The following is a 14,885-nucleotide window of genomic DNA, read 5'->3' on the forward strand; positions in this document are numbered from 1 at the left end:
TAAGTATCCATGACTATTTATCATATCACAACCTGCATTGCTATTTGCATTTCAATATCCCCTATTTTATTTTGAAGAATATATATCGGTTTTATATATAATGTTTTATATTTTAGTTATATCAACACATGAAGATATAATAATATAATGGATTTTATGTAAAGATATATAATGGTATTATATCATGGATATGTTTTATATTACAGTATCGTCATGTTTAGATATAAAGAGATGTAATTCATCGTATGTTAGTGGTGAATATTGGTTATACCCTCCTATATTTAATTATAACAGAGTCAAGATATATTGTGGTGATTTTTCAAAGGTTATTCCCAGGGATTTTATCACTTTACATCACCTGAATGTTGTCAGGTTTCCTAGTGGTAAATATGTAGGGACCGGTTGCGACGTCAACGAAACAGTATCAACTCCAATGAATCCGGGAGAAACGGAATTTCATAAAGTGAGACTAGATTTATCGGTAAATAGTTGTTAGGTTATTATAAATGTGAAAAAATGTACCCTGCCTTGTACACGGCATCAGTAAATCTGATGTTATTATAAATTTGAAATGAGATTTAACGTCTTACTGTTCTGTGCCGACTGAGCTCATGAACAGCAACGTTACGTGTCCACGGAGCTCGGATGTTTGTCCAATCCAAACGACTAGGCGCTCTCAGGCCCCTAGGCGCAAGCGACTTATTAATCATATGAACTTTAAGTTTGCATGACATTTAGAATCCATATAATATGGATTTAAAATCCTACTTTGCTGTACGGTAAAGTCCTAAACGAGAGCATCGCTATCACCGCAATATACGTCCACATTCCTGCTTTGATTCATATGGTACTTTTTAAAATAAAGTGGGTGTGACACCGCCCCTGGCGGTCGGGACATGTACCAAAATAAATAGTTGCTATTCTTATTGTATAATTAATAAATATGCCAAGTTCCAAGATGATCCATTCAGATTCAGAATGCCAACCTGTAGGCAACCGCAGAAATTTGGCGTGGCTCAGCCCCTGGGAGTTGGACATGGACCAATATAAATAAGTACAACTCTATGATGGATCATAGGGAATTCGATCAAAATATGTTAATAATTGCAACCTGTAAATTATTTACAGACAAAATATTAACAACATCAACATCTCATGCACCAGGGTAATGTTTTCTTGAATGGTTGCTGTTGATGGCCTTCCAGCCCCCTTCTTTACTGCAGTCCTTATGTCTATGATTCATTCAATGCTTTTATTTATTGGTGGCAATATTTTGTTTCAACCCAATTGATCAATCCTTTTCAGACTTAGAACTTTTTAGCCAGTCCTCGTCTGAAGAACATGTTGAACATACATCGGGATTTCCATCCATTCGTCATAGAATTCCAACTATCAAGAGTCCATTTTAGTGCATTTCGAATGCCTAGACATATTTCCTTGTCATGCCTTCCATTCTGCACCCACGACCTGCATTATCCGTACTGTCTGTGTACTCAATTAGTTCAGTTCCTCATAATTTATATTTTTCTTTTCGCCAGACAGGGGAAATTATTGGTACTAACGACTACTATACTACACAAATCAGTGGAGAAGTGAAACGATTTGGTGATGCTATAGCATGTTCTGGAATTCATGATCACGTCACTTGTCCAAGAAGAGGCTATGTTTTGGTGGACTTTAGACAGACGGGATTTAAATTAAGTCCCTTGGTTCGTATCTACTTTTTAATATTTACAAGTCTCTAATCAACTCTCTAAACCATCTGATGGCCGAGATATTGAATGGATTAAAACACCATCACCATTTAATAAATTAGCGTAAAACTGGATAATCGAGACTGTGTTTATTGTCGTAAGAATGGTACTTGACAATCGAGATTATATCATAACATAAAGATTTCTTAACATAACATATCATAACATAAAGATTTCCTTAATAGGCTTGTCAGTTATACGGTAACGTGTGGTATATAAGACTCCATATTTAGTAGCCACGGTGGCTCAGTGAGTAAGACGTTGGCTCACTAACCTAAGGTAAGGATTCCGTGGTCGATCCCTGTGTTGGCCAAGAAAGTTCTTCGGGATCTTCCGATGTGGTTTCCCCTTGTCAGTGGTGCAGGACAGAAAACCGATGCCCTGTGTACACATTGGCGTGCACCTAAAAGATCCATTGTCAATTGGAAATCGATATAATAGTAGGCCGTAGAGCCACTGTCTGGCCACAATTTCCTTCACAGCACACTCTATGGCGTATCCCCGTCTTCATTAGTTCAATCGGAGCAGAACAGCAGGACGTTAAACCCGATTTCATTTCATTTCAGACTCCATATCTAATGATGATTTTCAATCTTCTAGATTTAGTGAACATGTAAAACCAAATGAAATGAAATGAAATGAAATGGGGTTTAACGTCCTACTGTTGGTTTAAACATATTTTATTGACAAATATCAAAAGGATTGAGCACAAGTTTCATACATACATACAAATGACAGACACAATTTAATACAAACAAGATTGCGAAATAGTATATACAATAATAAATGTTATCCACCAAAAAAGCTATAGCTAATAATTTATTCTAAGATGTAACTACTAACAATAACTTTTATTTAAATCGTTTTGAAAGTTTGATATATTTGTGAACTTCAAGGAAAAGGTTTGTATTCATCTCAATTGACAATTCTGAATTGCCGCACAATAGGATATCTATATTTATCACAGAATAATTTGACAATGTATTTAATAGTTCGGCACGAATTACATCATATAAGTGTCATTGCAGGAAATAGTGTTCGGCATTTTCTATAAATTTGCCACAAGAACATGTGGGATCATTCACAACGTTTATTTCATACAAATCATTTTGCAACGAACTACACCCATGCCGTATTCTAGTGTGAATAATATTTTCAGGTCTATTACCTTTACAGTAGTAGATTGGCGCTTTATGTATTAAGGAATGTAATTTTTGTTTGTATAGATATTTGAAGGATTTAATGTTGGTTGATTGCTTTATGGGGTCCTCTAATAATTCCCAATCTCGAATTGTTGTGGGGAAGTACGAAGTTTGGTGTAATGTTGTTCTACAATAAGGATATCTATATTCGCTAATGTTTCTTAAATTGTATTTTTGTGGTGTTTGTTGATAATATTCTAGAATGTCATATAAGTATACTGGGTTTCTCTGATTTTTAATTTGAAAAAATGTAGTTAGTCGCTTTTGTGCACGTCTGTCTGACAATTTATTCCATCCGGTTTCAAAATAAAGCGCTTCACGAGAACAAGTTTTAGTTAGTCCAGTGACAATCCTGGCAGCTTCTAGCTGTACCTTTTCAAGTTTTTCGGTATTGGAAACGTTACACCCATCCCACACTTCACAAGCGTATTCCAATTTCGGCCTTATGAATATCAAATATACGTTATTTAGAGTTTGTCTATTAAAGGTGAATTTTAGTTTACACAAAATATTTAATAATTTTGAGGTGGACGAGATAATAGTTTCTATATGGTTGGTCCATTTGGCGTCATTTGAAAGGGTAATGCCCAAGTGTTTGTGACATTTAACCACTTCAAGTGCTTGATTATCGAATATCAGACTCGGATAATTTTCTGTTTTTTTGGAGCTAAATAAAATAGCTTTTGTTTTGTTTGGATTAAAGTTTATAAGCCAATTATTCGCCCAAATGTTGAGATTTGTCAGATCGTAGTTTAGGGACTGTTCTATCTCTGAAACTGACTGTTTGCTACACCCAAGTGCCGTGTCGTCTGCAAATAATCTAGCCACATTATGGAGTACATCTTGTACATCGTTGATGTAAGTCAAAAACAAAAAGGGGCCCAAAACTGATCCCTGGGGAACTCCTGATTGAAGAGTAATTTCTTATGACACAGAGCCATTTACGAATACTCGTTGAGCCCGGTCTTGGACATAACTAGACAACCACGGAATTAGCATGCCTGAAACCCCATATTGACTTAATTTGTGTATCAAACCAGGTAAATATACGCGGTCAAACGCTTTAGATATATCGCAAAAAACATAGCAGGAATATAGTTGCTTATCTATTGCAGATGAGATATCATGATACACTTCTAAAAGTTGATGAACAGTAGAGTAGTTCGGTCGAAACCCTGATTGGTATTTGTACAAGAGATTGTTTTCATGAAAGTAGTTAAACAGGTGTTTGAAAACTACCTTTTCTAATAATTTACTCAAAGTACTTAATAGGCTTATAGGTCGGTAGTTTGAAACTAGAGAGCTGTCTCCTTTTTTATAGAAAGGTAGGACATTTGCTTTTTTCCAAATTGTTGGAAAAACGCCTGATTCTAGTGATTTATTAAAGATATATTTTAATGGTACACATATTGAGGTTTTGGTATATTTTAGTAACTTGTTACTAATATTATCAAATCCATTGGCTTTTTTTAATTTCAGTGTACTTATAAGATCTGCGATTTCCTTTTCTTCGACTAAAGGAATATCAAGTAGACAATTTGTTCGCTTATTGAATTTTGGTAATTCTCCTTGCTGAGTGTTATTTGAAATTGATCCGAAATAGTTGTTAAGTAATTCAGCTTTATCAAAATTTGAATGAGCAATTCTTCCATTGGGGTCTAAAAGTGGAGGAATATCATTTGATACATTTTGGCCTAATACTTTCCTTAAATTATTCCAGTAATTCTGGCTATTTGTATCGTTAGAATTCAAGAAATTTGTGATTTCTTCTTTGTATTTTGTTTTTAACGCTTTTTTAAAATTATTTACTTTATTTCTTTGAACTTTGTATTTTCTTAAATCGCATTCATGTTGTGTTTTCAAAGCTTTTTTGTGTAACCTCTTTCTGATTCTTATCGCTCTACGTATTTCTGTATTGAACCACGGTTTGTCAGTTAGTCTTATAGTTATTGATTTCTTTGGTATGCACAATGTAATATAGCTATTTAGAATTTCATAAAATTTTGAACATACTAAGTTAATATCAGAATTTGCAAAGGTACTCTCCCAATCGTGTTCTTTGATAAGAGTATTTAACCTATTATAATTACCATCCGTATATACAAATATCTCCCGTTTAAAATTCCTGGCACTTGAAACTGGAAAATCTAATAATGCATAAACACCCTTATGATCGGATATGTCAGGAGTGACATTAATCGTTTCACTGGAACTAATCTGAATTTCGTCATTTACTAAAATTACATCTAATAAGGTTGATGACGTCAGAATAACGCGTGTAGGTTCATCAATAACATTTCTGAGATTATTTAAAGATAAAACATCCCGTAGCTTGCAGCGTGGTGCTAGCAAGTCATCATTTAGATCACCTAAAATTACAACCTTAAGCGTGGTTTGATAGGCTAGTTCAATGGATCTTTCGAACAATGACCAGAATTCAATTGTGCTGTTTGGCGGGCGGTAAAATAAGGCAACAAGTAATACGGTGTTTGGAAATTTGCATTCCACCCAAATACTCTCTATACCTGTAACCTCAAGATCATCCCGCCGTTTGCAATAAATGGTTTTATTAACATATAATAATAATCCGCCACTATGCGACGTCCGATCCTTCCGGTATGGAGAATGGTAACCGTCCCATTTTAGAGATGAATCTAACACATAGTTATCCAGATGAGTCTCAGTGAAACTACAAATATGGTAATCATTGACATCGTTGTATACTGTTTCAAGTTTGTGTCTTATACTATGTGCATTTAAGTGATAGACTGATAGGTTTTCATTTGAATCGTGATTTGAAGGTCCAGGATTTTTATGAACGTCTCCTGATCTTAGAACTAATAAGGCTAAAACAGTACTTAGCAGACATAAATTATCAAGTTCACATAAAACTATTGCCATTTCTCAGATGCCTCGTGCTTTACTGTGTAGTAAATGTCAACTTTTACAGTAGCGATGTTGCACTAGCGCCAGTATTGCACGAGGGGACTGAGAAATCATCAAACAGTTAGATCTTAAATATTTAGTGGTTAGTTTTGGTGGATATAGAGACATGAGAACATGATGTAAATAAATAGTAAACAAATAAAACATATATACAGAAAAAAACAGTGAATTATTTACAGTTAAAGCAATAGTATAATACATAAACATTGAATGTTTCGGTCATAGTTAAGTTAATATAACAATATCGTACGATGATATCTAAAGCAGGCAATTTTGAGAAAAAATGAAGATGAAAGTTAAAGTGATAATACTTAGAGGGTGGTCAGTTTAACAATCCGATATGCAATTTTGATGCAAGGACTGAGTTCCCATAGTTGACAATTATTTAGATAATTGGCTGTTTACATTTCAGTAAGTTAAATGGAATAAATAACGAAATCAAAAGTTTAAACTGAGATGATAACCCAATTAGTTAATATTTTAATGGAACTTTTAAGTAGATAATTGAGAACTTTAAAAGATACGCCCATTTTAAATGCATAAATAATGTGGGCATAGTTTTATACATTCGATTCTTTTTATATCATAATTAGTTATATAATAATATAAATGTATAACTACATGTAACTATGTATTATAAACTAAACAGTGGTCTAATCTAATACTACTCTGTAAAAGTTAGACAATAGGGAACCAACAAGTAAAATACATGTACATGACTTTACTTTACAGAAAGATTTTGTCATTGTTTTAAAAATCTAAGCAAACTTATTATTGCATGAAGGAAAATTGGGGCAATGGCGAATGCATGAAACGATTTGAGGTACTATCCAGTTGGTCATCAACTTAGAGATACATTATGGGCGATTAGATAAAGAGCTGGCATCTCTCACTATAATAGTTTAAAACTAGATAATGTAAATGGAATTCGATTAAATCATGAATGAAAGCTGAGCAGCAAATCGGATCCTAATCCAGTAAATATCGCAGGCTAGTGATGACATCGAGAGTTGATTATGGTCTGGATAAGTTTTAATTAATGTCTTAATTAATAATTTAGATAAAATTTCAGGCCTTAAAAAGACCTGCAATACGCAGATTCAGCTTTTGTAATGGATGTTTAAATATAATTAAATACGTATATATATTCATGCATTTGTAGACATTAAGAAAAATAAGGAAAAACCAGTACACAATAAGGTACAGTAGTCTGGGAATGATATTGATGAATGAAATTGGTTCAAAAATATAAAGATACTGTCAGGCATCATTATTTCTTTTTATCAGGCTGTGGGGTCGAGGCAAATCCGCCAAAATCTCGTAAGGATTGTTGTTTTAATGGCCTAAAAGATGTGTTGATTGCAGAATGTGATAAAGTAGCTTCGTTGTAATTAAACAGAGACTTATTAGCTTGTGAATTTACTCTGTTTGTTGATGTATGAAAGTTATTGAAGTCCTGCTCACAGGTTATGACAATATTTCTGTCGTCTGCTAGAGGTCGTATGTCAACTCGACCATCATACGTCCAACAGTTTTTAATTAGCTTTGATTTAAACATATCACGACATCTTTTGTAAGGTGCAGCGCGTTTACGAGTGAGGGCTTCATTGATAAATATCTTGTGAATTTGGGTGAGGTTTCTCTGTTTTAAGTTGCGTTTAGAACCATATATCCTTGCCCTGTCTCTATAACTATTGAAACGTACTATTATATCACGGCCCTTTTCTCTGCGTTTGGCTCCAACCCGGTGAGTTCGGCCAATTTGACCTAGTGTGAGTTTGGCCTGTTTTTCAGGAAGTATGTCATTGTTAATAATATTTAAAACTATATTATCAGTGTTTTCTTCAGGTGTTTCGGGGATGCCACTAAATTTTAGGCATGTTCGCCTAGAATACTGTTCTAAGTCATCGACTCGGTTCTCTAAATCATCTATACGATTGCGTAGAGGGTCTGTTAATGTTGGATGAATTATTTTTATAATGTGGTCCATGATCAGATCTCGTTTGAATAATTCTCCAACGAACGACTTTAAGGATGATTCATTCGAAAGAACATCATCTAAAAACTCAGAAATGCTATGGGAACTGGCACTCGACTCATGATTTCCGCGTTTACGTTTTATGGATACAGACCGATCTCTAAGTTTGGATACAACCGGTTCTTTCACTTTAGGCATGTTTGGTGTTTTAGTGTATGGTTGAACGAATCTGGCTGTTATAAAATCTACTCACAACAATCTCACACAACTGAGTATATGTCAACCGAGGAAAATATCTACACTTATAAACATCAAATATTTTAAAATCGGCTCTACATAAAGTTAATCTAATTTCACACCATAATTTAAAGTATATCACTCATGATTTATAATAACTTGCTATGACCAGGTACACGTCTAACTTCTGTCGGCCATCTTGGCCTATATTGCTCCTACACTGGGCTAATGAAGACGGGCATACGCCACACAGTGTGCTATGAGGGAAATTTTGCCCGGGTAGCGGCACTATCGCCTACTCTTATATCGAATCCCAACTGCCAAGGGATCTTTTACGTGCATTCCAATATATACACAGGACCTCGGTTTTTCGTCTCATCCGAAGAACTAGACAGCTGTCCTTGTCCGGCCCTCCGTTCTGCACCACTGACAAGCAGAATCCACGTCGGAAAATCTGGATGAACTTTTTCGGCCAATGCACTCATTTTAGGAACCATTAGTTCCTATAATTTAGAGAGAGAGAGAGAGAGAGAGCTAGTTCATTTCGGGACTGACATATGGTTCAATTTTATTTAAATAATTCGCTTGTGCGTAGGAGTCTTTAGCAATGGGAGGAAACCGGAAAAACCGGTGCGCGTTGCATAATGAAATCTATCATTGAGTGAGTCAATTGGTGTGGTTTCGATTCACCGGTTGTACGTGACAAGGAGTAGGCTCGCCTGTCTAATCTCGTGGGTTTTCTCAGGGTACCCCGGTTTCCCCCTACTGTATTGATTGAAATAAAATTAAACCATATGTTTGTCCCGAATTGACCTAGTTTGTGTCAAGTGAACGTTAAACCACATTTTTCCCTATCTCTCTCTCTCTTTTGTCGTGTTGTTTAATATTCCCAGCTTGAGTCGCTGTTTTGGTAGTTGCTTTAAACGAGTGGACCTAAGGTTGATTTTTCCTTTAGTATGCACCGTGTGACACTACATTTATCACCCAATAATACATTCTACAGTAGATATCGCTTGTGTGATATATTAGGAGATATCGTTTTACATGAATTTGATTGGTCAGTTGAAAAGGAACTACTTTTTTTTATTTTCAAAGAACAGTTCACTTCTAATGTTCAGTAAAAGTGAAATCTACAGCAAAGAATTATATTTATCTATTTGTGCATGTAAGAAGGAATTGGGTGATAAATAAAATCTCCTACTCGTTTTTTTTTATATCAAAAAATATCAACACTCGTTGATAAAGTAAAAAAAACTCGGCAGAGCCTCGTTTTTTGTTACTTTATCAACTTGTGTTGATATTTTTTGATATCAAAAAAGACTGGTAGGAGATTCTCTATATAACAGAAGATCAGCGTAATTAATAAGACCTTTATTAAAAAGATGAAATAGACATAATTCAGTAGGTCTATTCCAAGTCTGCCTTACTGCATATTTCCTGGTATGTCATTGTCAGATCATTGTATGATACACTGACCACTACTACATGCTCTTTGAAGTTCTGCCTAGTGTTACACACATATCATGTGTAGCGTGTAAAGGACATATTGAATTAATTAGATGTTTAATAAGATTGTAGGGAGTACAGAGGTGATACGTCAATATCATATACTATCAAATCTAGCAGAGTTCACGAAGTTCTATGCACCTAAATGATCGTTCAATTTGATGAAAAGTATAAAGATCACTTCTTTGTCACAACCGTTTATGAACCCATGTAATTGTTACGTCATGTTCCAGATTTCCTATTCTTGTTTTATATTCTTGTTCCTGGTGGGAATGACTTTCATATTTACCAAACTGATATTCTGTTATACACTGATAGTGTTACATAGGGTGTACTTTCTCCACATTTACCATGTGTTATCGTCCAGGATATTTTTTAGTATAGATTTATGTTAGATGACAATCGTAATAGTAAGAACTGTACAATACGATGATATATGTCATGTTATATATTAAAGACTACCTGGAAGAACAGTTCTTTGGCAACTTATTTCGAAGATTGTGATATAATAGAACAGTCAACGTATAGATTTGAAGCTAGAGGGGATGGATACTGTGGTGGTTGCATACCAATATCGAGAATAAAAGTAGATCTCGACTTGCCAACAAGTGAGTATATGATGCTTTAAAAGCCCCCCCCCCCCCAACACCCACCCACCCACCCATGGAAGCCGATAAAACCCGGCGCATCCTCTTGCCTTTACCTTAACAAGTGGAGAAGACGAAATGAAATGAAATGAAATGAAATGAAATGGGGTTTAACGTCCTACTGTTCTGCTCCTAACCTGGGCTAATGAAGACGGGCATACGCCATACAGTGTGCTATGACGGAAATTTTGCCCGGGAAGTGGCGCTACGGCCTACTCTTATATCGAATTCCAACTGCCAAGGGATCTTTTACGTGCACGCCAATGTGTACACGGGACCTCGGTTTTTCGTCCCATCCGAACGACTAGACAGCTGTCCTTGTCAAGAAGCCGCCTCAAATGGCCCTTATCTCAGTCCGTCGAGGCTTCACTTCACTGACTCAACAGCGCGGAGGCAAGTCATAATCAGTGCGTAGCCACGAAGTCGCGTCACGTATTCGTATTGTTCAATATATGTGTACTTGCCTTCGCCCTGTTAACTCATGGTCAAACGAAGCCTCAACGGCGCGAGATTTGGACCATTTTTCGCGGCATGCTTCTTGGCTTCATCGTAGGGCGAAGGTAAAAAGCCGCAAAGTCAAGAAGGAATGAAGTCATTTAACTACGCCTTCCGGTCTATATCATTCTGTCATGCACAGCCCTATAGCTGCCGAAAGACCAAAGCAAGACGCAGCTAGTTAGGCCAATCTGTCGCAACTAGGTAACGCTAAGGCAAAGGTGGGTCGAACGCGTACTTCTCGACTTCCACAGTGTTTCAATCTCCGTGTACCGATTGCAGTTTACTGATTCACAATCCACACAATACATAGATCAGACAACACACTTAATAATATATACTATTCAAAAAAAGTAGGGGATATTTGATTTTTAAGTGTTATTAAAGTCACCTAATGAAACTGACGAAGAAACAAATGACAAAATGAAATGAAGTTCACATTCATCGATTTATTCCAAATGATCGTTAGACTTAGTAAGGCACAGACTGACCATTATAAGGGTAAAATGATACCCGGGGTCAAACAGCAAAGTTACCACAGCATCACAACCAAGTCAGTAACGGGTAAATCCTCCTCTGTTTGCCAAACAAGCATTGATCCGACGTGGCATACTCCTAATGAGACGTCTAAGGTCATTTTGGTCCAGATTGTCCCATTCCTGTTGCAACGCAGCAGCAAGTTCTTGGACATTGGCAGGACGTTGTTGACGTTGACGTAACCTCTGTCCAAGCATGTCCCAGACATGCTCGATGGGGGAGAGGTCGGGACTCAGTGCTGGCCAAGGTAAAGTGGTGATGTTCTGTTGTTGGAGGTAACCTGTAACGATCCTGGCCCTGTGACATCTTGCGTTGTCATCCTGGAAGATGAAACGGCGGCCATGACGTCGTGCGAACGGCACAACATGGACTGCCAAGATGTTGTCCCGGTAGTACTGGCCTGTAACACGCCCTGCAACAACATGTAAAGCCGTTCTTCCAGCAACAGTGATGCCTCCCCACACCATAACAGAACCACCCCCAAATCGATCATGTCTGATGACGTTAACGTCTTGAAAGCGCTCGTTTCGACGACGCCACACCCTCCTACGTCTGTCCAAAAAATCAACAGTGAACCTTGACTCATCTGAAAACATCACATTGCTCCAGCGTCGATTATCCCAGTGTTGACGATCCCTACACCAACGACGTCTTGCCTGAATGTGATGATCTCTCAAACAAGGGATCACGCGAGGACGTCGGGCGCGAAGGTGACCCCTATGCAGTCGATTCCGAATCGTCTGGCCACTCACTCTCACACCAGTGTCTGTTTGAAGACGAGCGCTGATCGGATTTGCTGTGATGACACGATTTCTCAAGGCCAAGGTACGGATAAATCGATCCTGGGCTTGAGTTGTCGCCCTTGGTCGACCTGAGCGTGGTCTGTCCTGTACATATTGTGTATCACGGTATCTGGACCATAGCCTGCTTATGACAGACTGAGAAACATTCATCGTCCGCGCCACAACCGCCTGTTTTGTGCCGATCTGTAGCATGCCAAGGGCACGTAACCTTTCATTTTGGGTAAGCCGACGCATATCAAAATTTGTTTTCTGGTCACTAAAACAATTAAACTGATGTTTCCACCCTGGAATTCAATGCCACAATGACTGTAACATTCAAAGTCAGAGTCGTGCAAATCTTGGGTTGGACCCCCATGATGATCCCAAGCATCACCTGCATTCCATGCGGTAGCTATTGGTGCGTTTGGGCGTCACATGTAACTGGAAATGTTTCTTCTGTTAGGTTCTATAGTGACTTTTTTCGTAGTCATTTGCATATTTTAGTATTATGCCCCCAAAATCAAATATCCCCTACTTTTTTTGAATAGTATATATAAAAAAGATATTGGAACAAATGAGTATAATTAGAAGCATAACAGCTATAAATAATAAAATGATATTGGGACAAATAAGTACAAGTATAACAATGTACACGATTACTCACCAATTATTTCTAAACACTGTTTCCAGAAGTTTCCATGGTTTCTAGAAGTTTTCAAATGACAATTCTAGAAAGTGCGATCGTCTTAAATGGTAATAAACCATAGATTTCGATGAATTATCATGCTCTCATCAAACATAGATACAGTATTGAAAGGTTAAATGATCTAAACCTAAAGCTTGTATAAATAAAATCCGAATGACCTACAAGAAAAAACTGCCATTTTTAGATGACCAAAATCTCCTATCCTTATTGTATGAAACGAAACGCAAATTCAGAACGTTGTGAAAGATATCACTGTGTTATTTTTTCCAGTATAATTGTATGATTAACCCACAAAGAATTTATAGACCAAAACTATATTATAAACCCACTCAATTATTTAACATCGTCAACCACTATCCCACTGTTGTTATTTCAACATGTGCGTTGCCCGGTAATACTAATACGTTTACCGCCTTTCAAATGTACTATATAGTGACGGAAACGTTGAGGCCGTTAACCTAGCTTATGCTGAAGCGTCTCGTAATGATTTAGGATGACTACTGTCAAAGCAATATCGTATATCGTATAGTCTTACACGTGCATTGTAAAGTAACGAGTAGTTGGGTGGTCAAGTGGTATGTCAGTCATTGAATCAAGTGGCTTGATTCCGATTCCCCGCTTGAATGTGACAAGGAGTAGGATCGGCTATCCAACCTCTTTGGTTTTCCTGGGTCCTCCGGTTTCTTCCCACTACTAAAGACCCATATGCACAAGCGATTTACTGAAATAAAATTAAAACATGTCCCGAAATTACCTAGTTTGTATCGAGTGGACGCTAAACCCCCATGTCTCTTTTTGTTGAAGTATCTCATAATAATTTAGCATAACCACATCCAAAGCAATATATTCTTATTGATCTTCACGCGAGAAGTACAGATCCAAATTGAGTTATGATCAAGTAATCAACAATACTATTTTATCATTTTAAAATCTCAGTGTGATTGGTGAGTTCTATGCACTGCCAACCCTCCCACAAGTTATTTGGTTCGACATATTCTGGTAACCTAATATATATTTTTGACTATAAGATTATGTATCGATATGCATTAATGTAGAATTTCTTTGTTTTCATTTTAGTGCCCCCGTTATCAGCAGCCATCATGCCACAGTGTAATTAAAGGGAGATATTTCCCATTCCTTTCTGATATAATATCTTCAACAATTACTTGTCCTCCTGTGTATTTTATTATATATAATATTAGTATCTGTCACTCTTTCTTGGCTTTAACTAAAATGTTCCATTGTCCATGCGGAATCGGGATTCTTTATGTTTATGATTATTGAGTACAATTTTGTCAAATATGTACAACTGACCCAGATCCTCCGTACGTTGAGGTTCTAGGTGTTCGAGACTAATATTATACATTCAATCCGTTACGTTGCCTCCTTTTGTTAATATTTTATCTGATATCATATCGCCAACTAGCATGCCTTGTTGTAAATAAAGAGAGATAACACAAATAGGCTACAGTTGCTTACCATCATCAGTGCGCCAATACATGCCAATATGTGGCGGTATGATCAATTATCCACTTCCTGCGAGCTGTCACATGACGTCACAAAATGACATATTTTCCTGATTTTGAATAGGCCAACTTGCGATATATTATTTAAGATTTAATTTACTGTCCCAATAGTTTAGCTTGTGTATATAGCTTACAATGATATTACATAGTTACACTTATCTGCTTTTATATATTGTTTTGTATTATTGGAATCATATAAAGCTCATATAATTCTATAAAGTGTTGTAATTATTTTACAACTGGGATGGAACCAATTTGTGCTGCAGGTGAAAATCAATGGAATACGATAGGAAGTAGAATAAGACGAGCCACCTTTGACTTGGCACTTATTCGCACATCTTTACATTGCTAACGAGACTGGTGTTAAGGGACTGCTGAAAAACACCATCCCTTGAAGACTCGTTTAAATATTATCATCAACCAGAATAAAACAAGGTGTATCCATATAGGAGGCAGACCACCATTCCAGCTTTTTCCAAAACTTTCGCTGGGCTGAACGCTTTTCCCTACAGACTGAGCAATAACTGGTCATGGCTTTGGTCTAGAATTTGAATGGGTTTGACCAGTGA

The 14,885-nt window shown here is 36.8% G+C and overlaps 1 long non-coding RNA gene across 1 annotated transcript; it reads left to right on the forward strand.

The window, feature by feature from the left end:
* The first annotated feature begins 232 nt into the window (after nt 1–232).
* Nucleotides 233–14,512, forward strand: LOC126829386 (uncharacterized). Its single transcript, XR_007683375.2, has 4 exons — nt 233–481; nt 1,539–1,709; nt 10,081–10,231; nt 13,868–14,512. It is a non-coding gene; the product is annotated as an uncharacterized LOC126829386 (long non-coding RNA).
* Nucleotides 14,513–14,885: the final 373 nt, after the last annotated feature.

The sequence above is a fragment of the Patella vulgata genome, chromosome 8, assembly GCF_932274485.2.
Source record: "Patella vulgata chromosome 8, xgPatVulg1.2, whole genome shotgun sequence".
Lineage (NCBI taxonomy): Eukaryota > Metazoa > Mollusca > Gastropoda > Patellidae > Patella > Patella vulgata.